This window comes from Amblyomma maculatum, chromosome 10 (genome assembly GCF_055883805.1).
Source record: "Amblyomma maculatum isolate TAMU_Amacu chromosome 10, ASM5588380v1, whole genome shotgun sequence".
NCBI classification, from domain to species: Eukaryota; Metazoa; Arthropoda; class Arachnida; order Ixodida; family Ixodidae; genus Amblyomma; species Amblyomma maculatum.
In genome coordinates, this window is record NC_139353.1 from 92022952 (window position 1) to 92045291 (window position 22340).

The following is a 22340-nucleotide window of genomic DNA, read 5'->3' on the forward strand; positions in this document are numbered from 1 at the left end:
GGGCCTCCACGTTTAGTAGCATGCGTCTGTGTGGAGACGAAAACATGCACCAGAATTTGGGAATGACGAAAAACCTTCACCATTCCCTTTAAGGTACGTGAACTATAAATATACAAATTTGGGGTGTTTAGTATTTGCATTGCCTCAGCGCTCAGCGACATAACTGAAATGTGGACGGAAACAAAATTTTAGTTAGAACTTCAATGAGAATAACACGGTTAGAAATTGCCACATTGATGGCTGAAACATTATTTTATACTTGTTTCAAAGATTCCTAATGGTATAAATCACATAACTACAGGCGCAAGAAATGACGTGCAAACTTTCATGCAATATCTAGAGCTTAGTGAGAGTATCCAAGATAAACCTTCTACTACTCCATCAGTAATGGTTTCGAGTGACAGATTCAGGTGAACCATGTTACACAGAATCAAATTCAATTCCAAAACAAGATAGTGTAGCTTGAGAAATTTCATTACAGGTGCGCTTACACCGTAGTAATTGGAGGCTACAAAAGAAGACTCATGATATCTCACTGATTTAGGGTTGCTAGGAAGTCATCCAAAAAAAGATACGGTAGCTTGGAAAATTTCATTACAGGTAAGCTTACACCGTAGTAGTTGGAGACTACGAGAGAAGTGTCATGATATCTCACTGATTTAAGGTTGCTAGGAAGTCATCTGCACATCACCCTAGGTATAAAAATGGTACTCAGATTTAGATCTTAACCTAGCTTTGCAAAGTAGCTCTTTTAGGGACACATGAAGAAGCGAAAAATAGCGCAGATAGTTCATGATGCATTGAATTTTTGAAATATATTTAGGCACATGCACCTGGAAAGGTAGTACATACCTTTACGATGGAATTTCAAACAGCATCGTCATCAAGCTCTCGTTACTGCGACGATAGTGCACAGAGTAGGATATAGAAGAATCGCACAAGAGCAACAGGGTTATATGTCAACGGTCTCAAAAATGTTTCCACCAAGTCTTTTTTAAATTGCTACAAGTCCAGGAAACTATGGAAGCAATATTCAATACGATCTTCCTAGAGGCATTATTTGCCACCTTTCGGTTCATCAATTAGCGTTCTTGTCTGTAGCTTTATGAGCAGGAATAGAGCCGAAGTATTGTAGCCTCGATTAAATAGGTAATCCGATTTGCTATCTCATTAGCAAACTTGATGTAATGTGCTACTGCTCCTGCTCCTAAAGTAGCCTCCTGTAGCATTATGTCCAGGCTTCGTTATGCAAGTAAAGTTTGAAAACTGTGCATATGGCTTCCCGATCAATCTTATCACAGGAATGTTGCGACCAAGATATTACCGAGTGCCGCTTACAAAACGACGGATCTATGCAAACTGTATATATAGCACAGTACAGTTTGATACCGTAAAGTTACACAACATATTTTCATCTTGGAAACCCTCATGTAATTGTTGGCCACAGACTATTTTCATACCTGAGTGCGTCTGAATGATGGCGTACTGCCGAGAAGAGATAGGTTCTCGTACTTGCCTGAAATAAAAATGTGGTGTTTCCTTTTTTTATTTGTTGTTTTAATATGTTTACACATCGTTTGAACCCACACAACGTCCAACAAGAAGGCTGCACAGAAGTCTTTTTAAACCTTAGCATATTAGAAAACGACAAATGACAAGCGCAAAATTTATAAAGGTTTTAAAGGCCACATTGTACTAAATAAGATGAGCGAAGTGTAGTATGTCTGCTTGTCGAGCTGAGAAAATTTCTGCAGCCATATGGTCGACAGATCTGTAGGAATCAGCAAAGAAAAACTGTCAGGATTTTTCGCATGATTACCCCATCCGACTGGAACACCCAATGTCAATGATCAGTGATGAATTTATTTTTTCTCGCTGCAGTGTTTCTCTCAAATCCTTTTTGATTATTTCATGCATCCTTAGTCGTGCACGTTATAAAAGTTTCAACCTTCGATCGTCTATCCAATTTCCTAAAGAAGTGTGCAAGGAACTTCCAACATGCGGTACATTTATTCCGTATTAAGTTACACAGTTCTGTATTTAACTGGTCAACGAGCGGTTAGTGTAAGTCGGCAATCAACTGACATCTATTGAACGAACTGCTCCAGTATCAGTGGAGACCTTTCAGGATTCATAGAATGCGCGGTCAAAAAGAATACTGAATGTACCTCAATTGTATCCTCAGCTATTTCTGAGAACAAGGAAGCGATTTCTGCCTCTCCTGTAATCGAGAGTATAAGCAAACATGAACTTTTTTCTGGACGAGGTGTTGGCGTCACCGTTGGAGAAGGCGCGGAAGCTGCTTTTTTGCTTAGTGCACCTCTTAGCTACGAGCACGAATCTTAACCTTAAAATGGCCTCTCTGAACGATTTCTGGGATCCAACGCATGATAACGAAGTGCATAGTGACTTTTATTTGCATTTTTGCTGTATTCTGAGAAAAGAAAAACCTTCCTTTTTTATGCATTCTGAGAAATGGCAATTTAAAATTCAATTTATATTGTATACATAGTTGAAGCAATATCTGAAGCAAATATAAATCGAATAGGCAGCTCATAAAGTTTGCACGCGGATTCTGTGCGAGAGTGGAAAATTCACTTCATAAATATCTTTCGTCGCCGAAATTTACCTGTTCTGCCTAAATAGACCCGACAACAAAAGGTAAAGAATTTCAAGCACTACAAACATAACTAGAGGCAATGTAAGCCTCGTCCCCGGTTTTACAACAGAGCAGTCACCTCTGGAGGCGGGAGCATTTTCTAATGTTGCTACAGGGAAGGCTCAAGATGATGTGTGAACCTACAGCTTTTATTAATTACGCACTTCAAATATTTGTTGCATTATGTAGCACCTGGTGGCTATTTCCTGGTCACGTTGTGACTTTCGCGTGATCGGAGACGGTGGTGCCTTCACTAATTGCTGTACGTACGGTCCAGTACGTAGCTGTAAGATACAAAGCGACTGCAGTGGTAATCTTTCAAACGCTTCAGTAGCCTTCGAAACCGGTATTTTATGTGAACTAGAAGAAATGAGAACATGTAGAGGCAGAACGCGCAGTCAAATTACGAATACGTTGCCACCAAGGATAAGCGACGTGCGATCTTTCATGCAAATTGCATAGACAACCTGGGGGACTGGGCCACTAGTGCAAGTCGACAGTGGAAAAGAAAAATATAAATACATACCATTTGTAGGCTTCACGCATTTAAAAATTTGATTTTTATAATGTTCATACACTAACACTAAGCATATAACTTATTCTTAAATTTTCAAAATATGTTTTCGAATTTTTGACGAATCCTAAGCCTAACTAATCAGCAGTCGCTTTCCTCTGGGCGGCTACCAGCCGACTGGAAAATCGCAAACGTTATTCCTATCTAACCGAATCTAGGAACTCACCTTATAGCTGTCAAGTTTCAATAGCTTCTATATGCTCTAACGTACTCCAAACATAAGTGCCTTTAACATTTACTTTCATTAGGAGTCAAACTTTTTCTTTGTTATTCAGCATGTTCTCAAGAGATTTATTTTATGGGAAACGTAATTGCTTTATTTTTTATATGCAGAACAACGATTGATGCCTATCTACTGAATATATATTGCAGTGCTTCCACATATGGCTCACCTACACACTGATCTCGCAAAGCCTCTATGACCACTGAGATTTCGAATGAGTCAAATGCTACCTTGTAGTCAATGGATGCTAGGTATATGAGCTAGATATATTCTGAGTATTTTTCTATCACCTAGATAATAGTATGTATATGATTAATTGTACAGAACACTTACCGGAAGCCTGCTTGATCATTTGGTTGATTGAATTATAAGATTGACCGGATCCCATCAGCGATTACCTTAGTAAATACCTCGCACATAACAAATAGTAACCTGTTTCATCCTTCAATTTTTAAGTTCTTAGCGTCCCCTTCCTTAGGAAATAAGAGTGTTAGCGTTCTTTCACGATTGTGCTACCGTCGATGTCACCAGAAGAAAGTAATTAAATACGGTGTTAGGCAAGAAAAGACAAGCTCCCCACTACTAATCACAGCTTCCTTGGAGGAAGTATTAAGACTAGGAATGAGAATAGTTGGTGGCAAATATCTCCGTAATATGTGATTCGCTGATGAAATTTGCTTGCTCAGTTCAGGGGATAAATGGCAAAGAATGCTTGATGGCCTCGTCCGAAAAAAAAAGAAAGGTAGGCCTAAAAGTCTAGTGCACAATATAAGGCAATGTTAAATAGCCTGGTGATACAAAAGCAGTATACAATAAGTAGCATTGCTCTAGAGGCTGTAATAAAATGCGTCTACTTAAAAAAGGTTGTAACTCTAGATTCGGATCATGAAATAGAATTCACTAGGAGAATGAGAATGAAATGCAGCGCTTTTGAAAAGTACTCGGGGATTATGGCTGGCACTTTACAAATATCGCTCAAGATAAAAGTATATAATAATAGCAACTTACATGTACTCCCATATAGCGCTTAAACCTGGAGTCTAGAGTAAAGGGTTCTGCTTAGGTCATGACAACGCATAAAGCTATGGAACGAAAAATGGTAGGTGTTAAATGAACAAATAAGAATTGTACAGAGTGCTTGCGAAAATCATTCGAAATAATTACATTCCAGTGGATATCAAGAGCAGGAAATGCGTAGAGAAAAAACCGCTGGTCGTTAATGGATTATAACTGATAATATTAAACGGGTGTAATCCAGCCAATAATGATGATGATGATGAACAATGATATCATTTTAATATAGACGTTAACAATAAAGTTTCTTCCATCCACATTTTGATCGCGTGGCTCCTTTTCGTCTGATCTCTAAACTTTCTGCTCTGCGGTTAGTTCCACTCCCATGTTATCATAGCTCTTCAACTTCTTGTTCCTTCGACAAAAGTTAATTCACAGTTATGAGCAACGTTTCATCAACGCTTACTTATGTGACATGAGGCCAACCTCAAGTAGCTTTCTAGGTGCTGACTTGCGGAACTTTTTTGAAGGCTTCAGCACTTATTCCGACGGCAGAACTTTCAGGCTGCCCGTCATTCTTGGTCATGGCTCACCCCTTCGTCATGCGCCAGATGGAGCGAAGGGGTATTTCGCCACGAACAGTACAAAGCTATCTGAAGGTACGGACATGACCTCACGAAATGGCTCTTTAATGACGTGATTTTACAAGGGTCTGTACTGGGTGCGGCAGCAGTGTCAATATGGATTGGTTTTGCCAGATAATAGGCAGCATACGGGATGGTAGTCAGGGACGACCATGAAGTGATGGCCGTACAGGTAGGGCCGAAATTATTAAGCAGCGAAGACTACGGCGAGACATTCTTCCTCAGTAATAATGCAGTTTTGTTCCGAAAGACTCAGCTCGCCGCTCGCGTATGCAACAAATTTTTCGCTGGAGAAGCCTTGTCACTGAATGAGAACAGCGTCAGTGCCATGCCCCTTGCAGTCGATGTGCAAAGTAGTCTGAGCTTTATCATCAAATGTGCAGAGGATGGGACCTGTGGTCAGAATATGATTTAGAGCTTCAAATGCTGAATCAATAAACGAAGGGTGGTTCGGTGTGGAGAAGCGCAAGTAAAGGTGAGGAAATTGCTGCGAAATAGCGGATGAAGCAGGATGCGAATCCAAGGAAACTGCAGAGGTCTTTGACCCGAGTAGGACGAGAAAGTTCAGTGCAGCAGCGTTTTTCTCAGGGTTAGAGTTTATTCCCTCTCTGCTAACGAGATGGCCAAGTACGTTAAAGATTTTGACGCAAAGAAGCATTTATTCGCGTTTACCTGAAGGCCAGCATTGGAGAGTGCTCTAAAGATTTCATCGAGTCGAGTGAGATGATCACAAAATGTTGAAGAAAAAATAACGATGTCATCCAAATAACAGATACATGTTTTCCATTTGAGGCCTCGTGGAACTGTGTCATGCATACACTGGAAAGTTGGATGAGCGTTGCAGAGCCATTAGGGCATTACAATAATTTCGTTTAAACCATCCGGTGTCGCAAAGACGTTATTATTTTTGTCATCTTAATTCAACGGGATTTGCCACTAACCTGAAGTTTGGGCTTAAACTGAACATTTAAAAGACAAAGATCATGGCGTCTTGCCCTATCAAGTCCTGGAGCATCAATGGACAAGAAGTGGAAGCTGTGACAGATTTTCTGTTCTTGGGCTCCAAGATTACCTCGGAAGGAGACTGCAGCCATGAAATTAGGAGATGCCTGCTTCTGGGAAAGAGAGCAATGGTTAGCCTTGACCGCCTAGTAAAGAGCAGAGACATTAGTCTGCCAACCAAGATCCTTATAACTCGTGCTATGGTCTTTCCAGTTGTGATGTATGGATGCGAGAGTTGGACTGTGAAAAAGGCTGACCGCCGAAGAATTGACGCGTTTGAATTGTGGTGCTGGCGAAGACTCTTGAGAGTTCCTTCGACAGCGAGAAGATCAAATCAGTCGATATTGTCGACCATAAACCCTGACTGCTCATTGGAGGGTCAAATTCTAAAGTTAAAGCTCAGCTGCTTTGGTCATCTTATGAGAAGAGAGGAGTCGCTGGAGAAAGATTTGATGTTGGGAAAGGTTGAGGGTCACCGGAGAAGGGGTAGGCAGCGAACGCGATGGTTAGATGGCATCCTCGAGGCACTGCAGATGAAGTTATGGGATGTTAAGAAGATAGTGAGAGACCGGAAAGCGTGGCGTGACATGGTCCATAGGGTCACGAAGAGTCGGACACGACTGAACGCCTGAACTGAACTGAACTGAATTTAAGTCAAGGCTTAAGAAAAACTTGGCACTTTACAGACGGCCGAGTACATCAATTATTCGGGGGAGTGGATACACATCTTTGCGAGAGGTACTATTTAGAGCGTGATATTCTACATGAAACCGAACAGAACCGTTCTTCCTTTTGACTACCACAACGGATGATGACCAAGAACTGGATGAAGGGTGTAGTATGTTGCGGGCATGTCAGCAATATTTTCCTAGCTAACCTTGCGCTTAATTGAAGATACGATATGACCGGTGTCGAACGAAGCTCGATCCGTCGATGTAGACGCGATGCGTGGCTGCATCGGTTTTTCCCAATGGTCCATAAATTACGTCGAACGAGGCTGCATACTTGGTCAATACAATGAGCAGCACTTTTGTCTGGTGTGATGTGAGGTCGGCGCTGAGAGTGTTGCGGAGTTTTGAGCAGAGTGAAGCAGGGGATGAATTGGAGTGACCGCAGGTTGAGATGCGGAGAACAGTAACAGGCTGGGTGGGCTCCGATGGGGTGCTAAAGGCGACGAGAAGAGAAGAACTGTGCAGAACCGAATAAGTGATACAATGATTACAATGGGAGTTTTGAGCAGAGTGAAGCAGGGGATGAATTGGAGTGACCGCAGGTTGAGATGGGGAGAACAGTAACAGGCTGGGTGGGCTCCGATGGGGTGCTAAAGGCGACGAGAAGAGAAGAACTGTGCAGAACCGAATAAGTGATACAATGATTACAATGCACCTTCACAGGAGGCAGAGCCAGGGTGTAATCAAGATGTCCCCATCAGTCAATGAGTAAGAAGTTGTAGAAAAGAATATCTTGCAGACAGGTTAGAGGATGTGATCAGCGACCATAGCCAAGTGGGAGTAAGATACTTCTGAATCTACAGCAGTATTCAATTTGTAAGCGGTGCTGTCTTACCTCCAGAAACGACACAAATCAGTTTCCCGTGTGGCGCCAGAATTCGAAGAAGGTAGGCAAAGGGGCGAAAAGGTCCGACGGAAGGGTGATGAAGAGCGGCGACGCGATAGAAGTTTGTTCGTAGAGCAGTCAGGGGAAGTCGATGGGGAAGAGGGCTGATGGAGCTCATTATAGTAGTAAGACTGGCGAGGAGAAACAATCGTACTCGTCGTCCCGTCGGATGTGCCCGTAGCTCGCAGGCTCATCCTGCAGGCGTCGGTGACAGACACGTGCAACATGGCTGTGGATGCCGCAGTAAACACAAACTGGACGGGGTGGGAAAAGCGGCAGGAACATGCACCGGTGGTCTTGATGACAGGGCGGCAAGCCTGTGTAGCACATGTGCGGAACGGGCAGGAGGACAAGTAGCAAGGGTCGCAGAAACCTCGGCGTATATCGGGACCTAAAGTGGGGCTGGTGGTTTGGAGCCATGGGACGAGTGAAAGAAGCAATCTTTTCCTTGATGTCACGCAGCTGAGTAGATAGAACAGGTGGATGAGGAAAGCCGAGGGCTGACAAATTATCACTGTGTAGCTGCTCGCGAATAATGGAGCGCATCATGGTCCACAGTCGGCCTCAGGAGTTTGACTTGGATCCCAGGTACTGTTGTGCCGCCGCGTCTCTAGGTGGTCAAGTGACTGTCAAGTGGCGGGAATGTCAGCTATTGCACAGAAGCTGTGGGAAGCTAGAGCGACGAATGCAAACAAGCCAATGCCCTTCAAAATAGGATGAAAAAAGTGTTCGCCCTATTTTATTCATTGTCCGCATTTCATTGCGATGTGTAATGTGTATGTCTTTTCAGGAAGCTGCACGTGGATGTCAAGCTTCTTTTGAAATTCCGTGGAACCAGCAACAACATTGCCAAAGATCTGTCGGATCTGTGAGGTGAGGTGACACTAGTCAGGAAATGTGTGCTCCTGGTTGAGGAACAACGCCACGCATAGAATGCGGCATTAATGACCTTCATAAAATCGTCACAGCGATTAAATGTACTAACACGATCATGCTGTTGTAGCCACTTGCCCACGTCGTCACCTCGGAGACCGGCGAAAACAGGACTGACTCAGTAGGCTGGCCCGAGGGCTGAGGAATAGGGCGGCTTGTGACGTTAGGTTCTTAGAGACAGTATGGGGCGCCCTGGGAACGCACGGCGCTAACGGTAGGCGCCGGAACGGTAGTTATAGCAAGGTGAGGTGAATTCACATATGTCATTACGTTTCATCCACCAACAACAATTCTACCGGAAAGGAGCACCACTGAGTGACACGTAGAAAACACTTGGATCAAGATACACCACCACCATTGTGAAGTCAGGAGGAAACACCGGCAAGTTCACTTTCCTATTACAAGACAAGCCGAGGCAGCAGAGCACCCAGCCGCGGTTCTTCCACGCTTCGTCTTCTCAGGACGAGCTGACAGGTGGCGAGGAATATGTTCTCTCCCAGCAAACTTGAACTGATCTTCCCATGTCACATTCGTCTACACTGTTTTCTAAAACGATAGGATATTTGCATCAGATTTACATAATTCTCATTTCAACTTCCGCACACTGGCGTATGCCTAATCCTTGTACGTCCCCACTCGTATTTGTGTTGCCTCTTCAGAGTCATCTTCATCACATTCGGGGTGATTGAAACAATCAACAATATTCCAGCAACACTCGCAACCGAAAACTATGATCGCAGTAGAAGTATAGCAAAACCAAAACGTAACTTTAGTCTTGAATCTTCTAGCAATCTTTGTGCAATATTTATTCTTTTCTCTAATAATAAATATGCGCAAAGAGCCTTTTTACACTGAGCGACACAACACCAACAAAACTGTGGCTACATGATGAACAAACTATTGCAGCAACAGTGTTACAGCTTGCGCAATTCAATTCATCTGCCCTTTTTTGTGGGGAAGGGGGGGAGGCATAACATTTTGGAATACATAAATGCTCAACCTGAAATTATTATTACCATCACTAACCTCAGCACATTTCGAGACAAATTCATCCATAATTAATGACAATTCCACGTGGCTATGGCTAACGGCTGGTCCCGCTCAACTAGCCCACTGATTTTTCTTGTTGGTGACTTTTGCCTTTTTCAGCTACATTTCTCTGCTGTATTTATACCATGTTGTTCAGGGTGGGATTGACGGTTTATTTTCAGTCGTGCCCTGTATTTTTGTATGTTAGTTTCTTATTTACTCAAATATTTTTTATTGTTTTAGAGCTGCTGATTCATTTTACTAACTCTGCATTTTGTTGGTGTTTAATTTATATGTATATTACAAGTTTGTAGTGTTTACACTTGCTGTCCCCCTTACTCTATACGCCTAATAAATTTTGCAGACACTAAGTTACGCATATGTCGCATATGGTCTAGTGTAGATAAGAGGGCTAGTAGAAGAACAACGTTGGCCACTATCATTTCAATATCATCAATATATGAATGGGTCGAATACGGAAGAATCTGTGAAAAAGTCGAAAGAAAAGTCCACTAATGCGATTATCGTTTCTCTACTGCCGCGAACCTTACCCATCTTTATTTGTGCTTGTCACCGGGGTTGTGGTGCTCTGATATGTTATGTACACTTTGTGCATGCCCCTTGTCGAAAGATGCGGCTTTATCATTTTCTTTGTTGCATGAGATGCTTCGACATGTATCTCGAAAGACTGCAGCCACGCGCGTGTGTTCCTGCATTGTTCCAGGGTATGCTAGTCAAGTGTTGCGGTTTCATCTCGATGCTTTTTCGCCGTGTTTTCATCGAGCGCTGACGTGTGAAACTGGCATTCGTAACTGAACTACAGCTGAGCATTATTGATGCTATGGCTGCCACCGATTATTAAGCTCTTTTGCGGGCGCGAGTCAGCACAGTAGAGTTGATTACTGTAAAGATCAAGTCTCCTATTTTGTTGCCCATTGCATTCTCACCACCACATGACATCTGGCAGTTGTGCCGAACCCTGACACCGGGACGTACCGCCGACGATGCCACCTGTCGAGCAGAAATAACCTGTAGTTTTCGTCCAGTCACGTGAGCCGCCTGGTTTCAAGGACGACCATGCGATGATGCGTAAGAGTGGCTCGAGTTGTTCGAACGCTTGTCAACGTACAACGGCTGGGATGAAGAAACGAAACTAAGGCAACTGCACTTTGCTATTCGGATAGCCGCCCGAACGCGGTTTGAGAATCCAGCGGCTTTTTTGAAAGATTAAGCTAGTTTCACGACCAAGCTGTTGAATGCTTTTACTCCTACTTTCAAAACAGAAAGAGCCCAGCCACTCGTTTAGTCGAGAATCCAGCTCTCTAAAGAGTCAGTCATAAATTACGCAGAAGAAATGAAGCGGCTATTTCGCTGCGCAGACCCTAATATGGCTGAGGAAAAAACGTTAAATCTTTAATACAATGCGTCGAACAATCTCTTCGCGTGCTTTGTAAAAAACCCTACTCCTAATAAGTGCCCAAACTCTAAAGAGAAGCATCCATATTAGAACGCACTCTAGACGCCCGGCGTCTACAATACAACCGGTCTCTTAAAATGTTCTCTGCAAACAACTGCGACGCCGCTGCTACAAGTTGGCATAATCTCCGTGAGAGTATCCGTGAGGTTGTTAGAGAAGACCTGCGCCTACGCAACCGCTGGCTGCGTCGCCCACGGCGTATCCGCGAGGGCGTCCAGCAAGCATTGGACGTTCCTCAAGCGATGGCTCCGACATTTCTAACGCAAGAAGCAACAGCGAAGACCTACGCTTCTGCATTGCACCATCCTGCCCCCCGACGCTGCCCTCCAAGCCCCGCTCGTCGCCAACTAGCTTCACCTGAATGCCATCACTCGGTCCCCGCTCACCAAGCTTGCAAACGACCTAAAGCGCCTAGAAGTGCGACGCCGGGCGGACTGCAAACAACAGCCCACTATGCTTCCACTGCATTGAAGCCGGCCACATTCTATGCCGCAAGCTATAGAGATTCATTGACCTGCGCGGCTTCGGCATCCATGCTTACGACCCTGTCCTGACGAACGACCACAGGACATCGGCAACTACCTCTGCAGGGCACAGTACGCGTCGTCCAGTCACGTATCACGCTCTCCATCGCCTTACCGCTCAATATTTAAACGCCGAGTTTCAGCTATGGTCGACGACGTTCCCCTAGCCCCCATAGGAGAGTCTAAAGCCGCAACTCTCGGAGGTGGGATTGCAACTCTGCGAACTGAATATCTTCCATCGCCGACGATTAGTGATGACGCTGCGACGCTTTCACCACCGCTATGCAGAAGTGCGTCGCGTCCACACAGCTGATACTCCCACCCAGCGAAGATACGACGGTGTGCCAGGGCCGCTACCTCAGTGCAAGACGAAGCGAACATCGAATACCGAAGCGAACATGCCCTACGAAGACGCGAATAAGTGACCTCGAAGTTGCTGTCGACGGTCCATGGACACCGCTTTAGGGGGCACTGAAGTTGAGTAATCTGTCATCATTGGACCATTCAACGCAGAGCTAAAGAACGTGATGACCACTTGGGACGGCCCGCTAAAGCGAGATTCAAACTGTAGATTCCAACGAGAATGGATGTGGAAAGGAGGTGTACGGTCACGGGTGGGGTAAACTCGCCCCCGCTCCTGAACTCGCACATTAGTACGGGCGATGAAGAGTCGTTGAAGAAAGACGTCGACTGTTCCAAGCCATGCGCAGCAGGAGAGGAACAGAGATTACACAAGGCAGACGTTTCTGACCTACCAATGTTTCTTTACCAGTCAGGAAAACTAGTTCAGTGAAAAAATCAGCCAAAATAAAATAAAACAACATGTCCGAAATGGAAAGGGCCCGGCGGAGAATACAAAAGACCCGGATGAGGTAGATTTTATCTGCTCGTACCCCGCGGCGCGCTTCTTTTTCCCTCTCGGGGACTCGGGGGCATTTGTACTGGCCGGCTGAGATGTCCCCCAGCTTGGAGACGGCGGCCGGCGGCGGAAGACTGGAAGCTGCGACGCCCAGCAGCCTCTTGAAGGCGTGAGGTCAGCACAGTCGCCCTCGTTTAGAGAGGGATTTGAGTGCTCGTGGGAATACCGCTTAATGCCCACTGCTAGTGGTAACCTTATTACGGCCTTCTGAGAGATGGATATCAAGAATTACACTGAATGGACATACTGATCTTAAGAGCTTCGTTGTTCTACATCACATCTTGTAAGACATTATCCTGGGTATAGATTTCTTCAGAGAACATCAATAAATCGTTCACCTTCGTATAAAACTAATCAAGCAAAACTAACAACGCCATATCTACAATGACGACTTCGACACAATCTGACGCCCTTGACGTCAAGGAGGAAGAATTCACCGTGCGCCGCGATCGAGAATCGAAGGCGACATGGGCAGAGCTAACATCGAAACCACCGATGACATCGTTGAAGAAAACACCCAATTGCTCTTGGAATGAGGTCGCGGCTTTGGAACAGGCATTGTCATAATCTGGGGAGGACAAGATTGAATAGCTGGAGTCGAACTTTACCGAGGAATATCGGCACCTTAACAAGGTCACGACGATCACTTTCTCAGACGCGCTCGCAGGCATCCAGGATGTTTTGCCCTACCCTACCAGCTCGTAGACGATGCACGCAGGCGAGGAAATCTGTCGGCTTTGACATCAACTCAGCATACCCCGGGAAAGAGAAGACCAGATTCGCAGTCTATTTAAAAGGTAGTACATTGGGAAAGCCCCGCACTATCACTGACGAGCACGACCGACGTCTTCATCACAGCCCCTATCGAGTATAGCCGCGAGAACGCCAAACTATCCGAGAGCAACTCAATGAAATCCTTAGTGAGAATGTCATCCAGGCATCTCATAGCGCCTGTAATCCTGCTGACGAGAGAGGGAACACTTCGTTTCTGCGTTGATTACCACCACTTGAATAGCATAAGGAAAGATGTCTGCTCGCTTTCCCTCAATGACGATACACTGGATTGGCTCTTTAACGCTAAGTACATCTCGTCGATGGATCTGAAGAGAGGGTACTGAAAAATGGAGGTCAAAGAGACCGCCAGAAGGCCGTGTTCATCAAGCCGGACCCCGTTTTCGAGTTCAAAGTAATTACTTTCGGCTTCTGCTCCGCAGCATCGACGTACCAGCGAGTAACAGACACCGTACTGGCTGGCTTGAAATGGAAAATTTATCTGGTACATTTAGGAGCGGTTCTTGTCTTCTCTTCAAACTTCCAGTACTATCTGAGAAGGATATTCGAACACTGCTTGACGCAATCATGTTGTCAGGTTTAACGCTGAAAGCAGAGAAGTGTCACTTCCTCTGCGAAGAGATGTTGTTTCTGGGTCATATCACCAGCAAAGACGGAGTTCGCCCCGACCCACAGAAAACAGCTGCAATTGCGGTTTCCACAGCCCGGTGACAAGAAAGCTGTACTCCAATTCCTCTGACTGTGCGCGTATTATCGAAGAATGTTCAAGGTCATTTCGCGCCTCACCGATCTTTGACGCCGCTTACAAAGGCCAAGGTGCCTTTTTAATGGAAATCACCCCAAACGGCAGCCATCGAGGAACGTAAGTGCTGCCTACAGGCACTTCGCGCCCTAGGCTACTTTGATGAGAAAGCCAAGATTTATATACACACCGACGCGAGCAGTATTGGCCTAGGCGCTGTTTTCTTCAGAAGAGTACCGGACAGGAGAAAGTAATCACCTATGCTACCAGGTTCCCCTCAAAAGCCGAAACCAATTACTCGACGACCGAGGAGTGCCTCGTGACATGGCCTCTTCAAAGTTCCGCCCCACCATTGCGGTTGACCATTCAAGCTAGTAAGCGATCATCATGCACTGTGCTTGTTAGTCACTTTGAAGGATCCTTACGCGGCCAAGAATTCCACATCACAGTTGTTTACAATTATGGTCACAAGCATTTTGATGCAGACTACATGCCCCTGACAAACAGCGGATGCTTTCACTAGACGATAACGACGCCTTCTTGGGAGCGGTAAGCATCAGTTGTTTCGCTCAACAGCAGCGCTTGGACATTGAGTTGAAGGACCAGGCGGACATGAAAGGAAAGATCGCTTGCCCTCCTAATCTCTTCAGACGGCAGTTGTCGTTGTTCGAGCTGATAAGAGTCATCGTGACAACTTTATGCCCCAACAAGACCACATACCCCTTCTCGTACCTAAGGAACTGGGCAAGGAAATTTTCCAGGTATTCCATAGTGTACCACGAGCAGAGCATCTCGTAATGGCGCACAGGTTGTATCGGATCCAAGTAAAGTATTGCTGTTAGCGGTTACCTGCCGACCATGTCCATTGCGTGAAAATGTGCTGTGAGTGGCAGCGACGCAAAACGCGCCCGATCAGACTAGCGGGGCTACTAAATCCCATACCACCCCTGAACAAACCCTTTCAACAAATTGGAATGCATCTGCTCGGCTCCTTTCCGAATTGATCAGCGGGTATCAAGCGGGTCATCATGGACACAGACTACCTCACCCGCTACGATGAATCAAAAACACCGCCTAATCCTATCACAGCAAAAGCCGTCAAGTGTTTTGTCAAAAAACTCTCTTGTGACTCGGCGCCTTAGAAGTGCTCATCACGGAGAGGCGAACAGTATTTACGGCGGCGTCAACGAAAGCCTTCTTTACCTATAGTCATACAAGCCACAGACGTACAACAGCGTACTATTTCCAGACCAGTGGACTTACGGAGCGCCTCAAGAAAACAGTCATGAACATGGTTGCCATGTACAGTCTTGAGAAAAAGTGGTATACAACGCTCAGCCGGAGGCGGAGCTCGAGAAAACTGCATCTCAACTTTGTCTAGCAACAGCTATCTAAGATCGAGACAACAGTGGCGGTGCCCCATTTTATCCACATGCATGTGCCAATGTCGCTGTTCCTTAAGCTGTCGCCAGATGGCATTTCGATGCAGGCTTCCCGAACTCTGTTATTGGCTGAGTGTTGTATACCACTTTTCCTCACGACTCTACGTCGACTTCGAGCACAAGACCTGAGACACCATCCTACCCTACGTATCTTCGCGTTATAGCCGGCCGTCCAGGAAACAGCGAGAGTGACCCTGTTCAAGCTTGTGATGAGTAGGGAGCGCACAACGCTCGACGCGATGCTGCCGCACATGACAGAAGCCAACTCGACGTCGCCGCATACTTGCAGCGTGCAGAGGTAGCGTGAAGACTCGCCTGACTCTGCATCAAAGACCAGAAACGCAGAATGGACGCCGATGCGCCATGCCAGCCGACGTGAAAGGCTCATGCGGCGGGACTTCGACCCATACAAAGTTCTTCGCCGCATCGGACAGGTTAAATACGAAGTCATCTTCGTCGGCAAGACCCCATTCCGGCGACGCTGGACGCGTCCAGAAATCGTTCATGTTGGGCGCCTAAAGCCTCATTACGCGCACTGGAGGCCCTAGTTACTTTATTTCTCTTATATTGTTTTCGGTGTTGGTTTTATATAAGCACTGAGGAGATGCATCTTTTATGGCGGAGTAATGCCGCGAACCTTTCAAATTTGTATTTGTTCATTTTCGACAACCACCGGCGTGAGGCCTTGTCAGCATGGCTGTGGCCAGCGGATCGGTTATGTACTCTTTCTTTGGTCATGCTTCTCTTCGCAACACGCGGCATTATCATTTCATTTATTGCCGAAGATGCTTCGAGGTTTATCTTGAATGATCCTAGCCACGCTCGTGTGTTTGTACAATGTTTCAAGGTATGCTAGTCACAGTTTGCTGTTTTATCTCAATATTTTTCCACCACATTTAAATCTAGCGTTGACGCGTGAAACATGCATTCATAGATTAAAGGCCGCCGAGCGCGAGTATTGCTACTGCTTATTTGCCGATTGCTTAGTTCTTTTATGGGTTCAAGTTAGCCAAATGAAGTGTTGATTTGTGTGAAGACCAAATCTCCTCATTTGTTGCCAACGGCATTATCATATCCAAGAGACAATACAATGCGTAGAAGTACACTATTTGGCTGTCATTTCGGTCGCAAAATAAATACAGCAAGTGGCTGTATTACATGCCAAGCACGGAAGATGTTTTGAGGTTTAACTCCTCACACCTATCTGCAACTACGGTAAATATCATATAAATAGACTGAATTCTCTTATTAAAAACTTGTTTATAGCGATAAAGGATGGTCAGTTGTATATTTTCACTGATGAAATGCTTGCAGAACCCCCCCCCCCCCAAAAAAAAAAAAAAAAAATACGAGGGATATCAAACAGCCAGATCTAGAAGCGCTCTTTAAATAATTCAATGAAGTGGGCCGTTATACCCAAAGCCCCCTCATAACTGAATATTTTGCTACGGTATGCTTCCAAGTTACAGCAGGTCATAAAGCTATGTCCAATATAAAGCTAATTTCTTAAGTGTAAATGTTCGCAGTGCACAGCAGCTGACGTGATATGAATGTCATAGCATATTTACCACATTTGTCAACATTCTGCGGTACTCAATGACTTTTTACTACTGTCTCTCTAACACCATTCTGGTCGATGAAATGACCATGACCGTAATGCGACTACAGCCTAAAAACATTATCACTTACTCTTCTATTCTTAGCTATCGTTATTACGGAATGCATTTCGCGTTTCCGAGATGCACATTTATGCTGCTATGAACGGCTTTATTCTAACGCCCACTCGCATATAGAAAGTCTCTGGTTAGATTACCAGCGTGACCAAATATCTTTCATCACAGGAAACAAGTGTGAAAATGAGGCAAAAATATTTATATATTGGAGTGTGTTTCCCCTCTTCCTGATTTCCTATGACCGTCCTTCAGAGCGCCTTTCCGCGCTGGCGTTCGTTCGAAAGGCGCATATATTTCTGTCGCGCCATTGGCATCGTTGTGATTGTAGCTTAAGGCACATAGCTTTGCAAATGGTTTTAGTAAATGCTTGGGTCGGCTTTGTTTGATTTGCAAAATGAGTAGTAGAGAATATTTCAGCTTCGACAGGAGTCCAATTCCCAGATGCAGTAAGCAGTAGACCTGGTTGAAAAAGGGTACACCTCAAAAAAACTCGAGAGACAGACGTATGAACACACCTTTTGTTACGTATTTCTGTTCATTGTCCTTGATGTTTTTATCGCGCTACACTCATACGTCATAGATTATCGACTTGGCAGGAGAGGGGAATAGTATGGGTCATTTGTTCTCTTCCACAGTTTTGTCTCGGCGCATTGTGCTGCTTAAAGAAGTAAGTTGTTTATATTTACGACATCTCTTGCTTCTTGGAAGCACGCATGTTGAAATATACCCCAGTGTTTATGCTCAAGCAAAGTTCAGTTTTTCCTGAAGTTCAACAGGATCCGGTATGTTCATTGCGTAGCACATAAAAGGTTGCTGTCGCTATATCAAAAGCACAGTTGTCCAGCTGAAAATACTTAAAGCGATTGGAAAGCAATGTAATATGTGCTCATCCGTTTTGTTGCTCGTAAGTCCGTTTTATAGCCTTAACGTCTCATCAAAACAAGGAAAATTTGAACTATTATATTCATTTTCATCCATCTGCCTTCTACGTACTTGTACAATAGTATGCATGCATGTGTCCTGCATTCTCCTAGTCAAGCGTGATCCCTTGTCTCCAAAAACCAAGGCAGGCATTTCTATGCCCGGAGTGCCTTTATAAGCATGCAGACCATGTGCGATCTAAAAAGGCTCTTCTTAGGCCGCCACTCTCTTGCCGGCTGTCGAGCGTAGGACGTGTTGCTTTTGTGAAGAGGGGCTCCTCCGTTATTGAGGAATCGACCGGGTCTCTTCGTGGAATTTGGTCACGGGCCTCCTGGCTGTGAGAAGGAGCTGAACCTTTCTTTTTTTTTGTCGCCAGCTACAATTCCCACATGGTTAACCCGTCGCTTCTTTCTAACTGGTGAACGGCGGCGCCCACCACAGCCGTTTGAGGCAGACAGGTTTCCCCCACACGCGTGCAACCAAATATGAAATGGCCTCATAACGCCGCCTTTTCATTACATGCGCCTGGTTCACCTTTTCGTGCTGAGGGCCAACAAGCGGGACCGAAAAAGTCCCACGAATATTGGGAGCAACTTAAATGTGAAGGGGGCGCCGGCGCCTAGGATGAAGGTTGGGATGAAAGGTGGATCAAAGCACTGGGGAATGACCCAGGGCTTTTTTATACGAAGTAACCTAAAGAGCAAGCGATCGGAGGGCATCATTTCTATAATCGCGTCAGGTGGGGTAGGATCATGGGCAGGCTCTGCAGAAGCGGGGGCAGGGTAAGTGTCCAATGGTGCAACTTGACAGGAGCCAAGAGGTTAGAACGTCGCCACGCATATGCCGGGTGGAAGCACTTGGGCCGAATCGATGAAGTTGATCAATGACAGTGACATAGTGTTCTCCTTGATTGTAGCGACGGTATGGGGAAGTGCAACGCTGCGGCACAGCAATAAATCCGAAATAGGCGCTAATAGGTTGCCAACATTGGGGACAGGTGAGGGAGGATGCAAGGTAACGAATGAGGCGGCTAGTGAGGGCAGAGAAACTGGATCAGGTGAATTCTGTCAGAGATAATGCAAGCGTTCAGGATCGATGTTTGGGAGATCTAGGTGCAGGACGCCTGGCGAGCAGTCGATCAAAGCAGTGTTCTGACAGGAAATTGAGGCCGAGGATGAGGTCATGGTCACAGGGGTTTAAAACAGTAAACTGCATCGGAAGGTCACGGCTATGAACACTAATGCGGGCAGTACATAGTCCGTCAACAACAACCATTCCGCCATCCGTCACATGAACCCAAGACCAAGCCGGCGTGAGAACTTAACGTAAACGACGACGAAAGTTTGCACTCTTGACAGATATATGCGCTCCAGTGTCTACAAGCGCAAGCACGGGAACGCCATCAAAACAAATTTCGAGTTGCTTCAAGCGGGAGGTCTGTAGAGGATTTGTGGGTCTGGCCGTGGATGCAGCGTCACCTCCGGAAGCTGCATCAGCTGGTTTTCCAAGTCAGGTCAGTCGTATGAGGCTGCAGCCGAGGATCGAGGGGGCTGCGGGGATCAAAAACGACGGGCTCGTGGAGATGAAGAGCATGAAGAGCGACTGTGTCGGGAGCTGGTGAAGTGGTTGACGTAATCTAACTGGTCAGGTTGGGGTAGGGGCGGTAAACGGTGGGGCCTATCTGGACGGTAGCCACGGGAAACTCGTCGTTAGAAATCGGTGAACATTGACGGCTCAATGCCTGGAAATGTGGCCTACGCAGGAACACATTAAACATATGGGCGCTCATCAGGCGTCCGCCAATATGCTGGATTTCGGTAGGGACGGAAGTACGGGGCCCGGGGACGGAAACAATTCGTGCTTAGTGGCCGGACGCTGGCTTTTTTTATGGAACAGACAGCAGGCGAGAATGTCAAGTTTTCAAGTTCCTCTCACGCGATGGCCTGAATAAGGGGAATATCCGGCAAGGAGTGGCCGGGGGTGGTGGGTTGGGACGGTGCATGGTGGGTTGGGACGGTAAAATGATTGCACAGGGCTCCATTTTGCGGCGGATGATCCGGGTGGCAGAATCAGTAATGTTAAGAGGCGAAGCGTAAGGTGTTCTAGTTGGTGGCTGCTGCATAAGACACGAAGCTGTGGCCGCCGTATAGGCAAGTCGTTCAAAGAGTGGAAATATGCGCCAGCTCTTCATTTGCTCGAAAAGTCCGCGATAGCACGGTATCAAAGCCCTTGAAGAGGAGGAAATGGAAAGCGTCATCCGCAACACCTTTTAAGACGTGGCCCACCCTTGCTGACTCCTTCATGGTAGTGTCGACGTGGTGACATCTCGCTAGCAAGTTTTGAATGTAGGTGACGTAGCTCTCTGTTGGAGACTTCGCACGAGACTCAAGGTGTTTTCTGGCTGCGAGCTTCAAAGCGTTTGGCGGTCCGAAGAGAGCGAGAAGCTTTTCTTTAAAAATCTCCCAACTCGTTTTTCATCGTTATGGGTGTCACACCATTGCCTCACTGTGCAAGAAAATTAAAAAATACGTTTGCCAGCGTGACTGTGGGGTCTCACACTTTATAGGTGCTGACACTTTTGTACATCGAGATTCATTTGTCCATGTTATCACCTGAGGCGCCGCCAAAAGTTTGGTGTCACGGGGACGATCCATGACCATGAATGTAGAGGCTGTGGTGCTTTTGGAGTCACTGGGTTGAGTCATGGTGACAGTGCCGTTGTAGCGACCCCTGCGAAGCTCCATGGTGCAATAAGCCAGGACGCGGAGGATGGCAAAATCCGCACCTCCACCAAGATCTTAAGTAGAAGGAGTCGTACACACCATGTAGAACCCTGGTATACTCACAACCAATACAACATAACCGCAGGGCGCATCGAACATCAAAACACAGTCCGCTGCCAAGGATGCCGGCCCCGAGCACGCGCCATGTGACACTTCGTCTGCCTCATCTTCGATGAGTCGACCCGTAGCAATATCAACAAAGCAGAGCCCGCACACGCCATGTTTGAGAGAGCTGAGAAATATGGTCAATTATGGCTGGAAAGTATCCACTAAAGCCATTCTCTCTCCACCATCCACAAGCAGCGCACAGTATCCGGCGGCCTGACCTCCAGCGGCCGCGATGACTAGTTTTCCGGCAAAAGCGATGGAGACCGCCGCCGTGGCCCAGGGGACGGAGAGCGGCCGGCAGAAGAGCCAGATGGTGGTGAGAAACTTTGGTCGGAAGCAGGAGAGCAGCTGCGCGGTCCATCGGTTTGGAGATATTCATACGAAGATGGGGCCATTCCCAAGGAGAGTCGTAGAAGCGGTTACGTGGCGGAGCATGTTGGACGGGCCGATCGTAACGGGTAATTGGGCGGCTGTGGCAGTGGCGAGCTATGCGCATCTCATTGCCGCAACGGTGGCACACGGGAGTTGTGCGACGAGAAGCTTGTTCTCTGGAGGGTTCCGAGGAGGCAGGGTGCATTGGGTAGCGACAATAATCGTCAGGGCTTCGGGCTGGACGCCGGAAATAGCGAGCAGGAGGTGCTTGAGGACGGTACTAATAGTGCTGATCGCAGTGCGACGATACGTTAGCCGGGCGTGAGTCGTAGCGAGGCGGATGACCAGGGCTATCGAGCCCTGGCTTCGGGCTGTTGGAGCAAGCGTCGGCGTGTGCCGTATGGATAGAATTCAGAACGGGTATTGAGGGGATCAAGGAGGGAGCCCCTCGAGAGCCGACAACATTGGAGGGCAATGATGGTGGACACCGTGCTGGGGGCTCGAACCGCTGCAGTTCCTCGCGAACTATTTGCCGGATCGTCGACGACAAGTCCATGAAGCTGTCTTCAATGCTCGCCACAGATGGAACGTTGGCGAGCCGCCCATATTTTGGCGTTATGCGGCGAGTCTTCAAAGTCTTGAATGTGCGGACGTGCCGAATTACATCACAGACGGCTTTCAGGTCATCTTTGCAAATTAGAAAATTATAAACATTTCGCTTTATCAATGGTGTCATGGGTCCTGTATTGTTCCTGTCCTTTAAGACATGCTTGACAGAAGAACCGACGAATGCCTCGAAGGAACTAATCTGGTCCTGGTTTTTTGGTTTTTAGATGACTCTTATCATCAATCAGAACTCCAAAGTGCATTAACATTGAACAGCTGGAGACGT

At 46.4% G+C, this 22340-nt stretch overlaps 1 long non-coding RNA gene across 1 annotated transcript in view; it reads right to left on the reverse strand.

The window, feature by feature from the left end:
• The window catches only part of LOC146177013 (uncharacterized), a 163029-nt gene that overhangs the window by 19361 nt on the left and 121328 nt on the right, over positions 1–22340 (reverse strand). Inside the window, exons 2-3 of the long non-coding RNA XR_014701600.1 lie at positions 1461–1516; positions 853–897 (exon numbers count right to left, since the gene is read on the reverse strand). This is a non-coding gene — a long non-coding RNA (uncharacterized LOC146177013). The remainder of the gene's footprint in view (positions 1–852; positions 898–1460; positions 1517–22340) is intronic.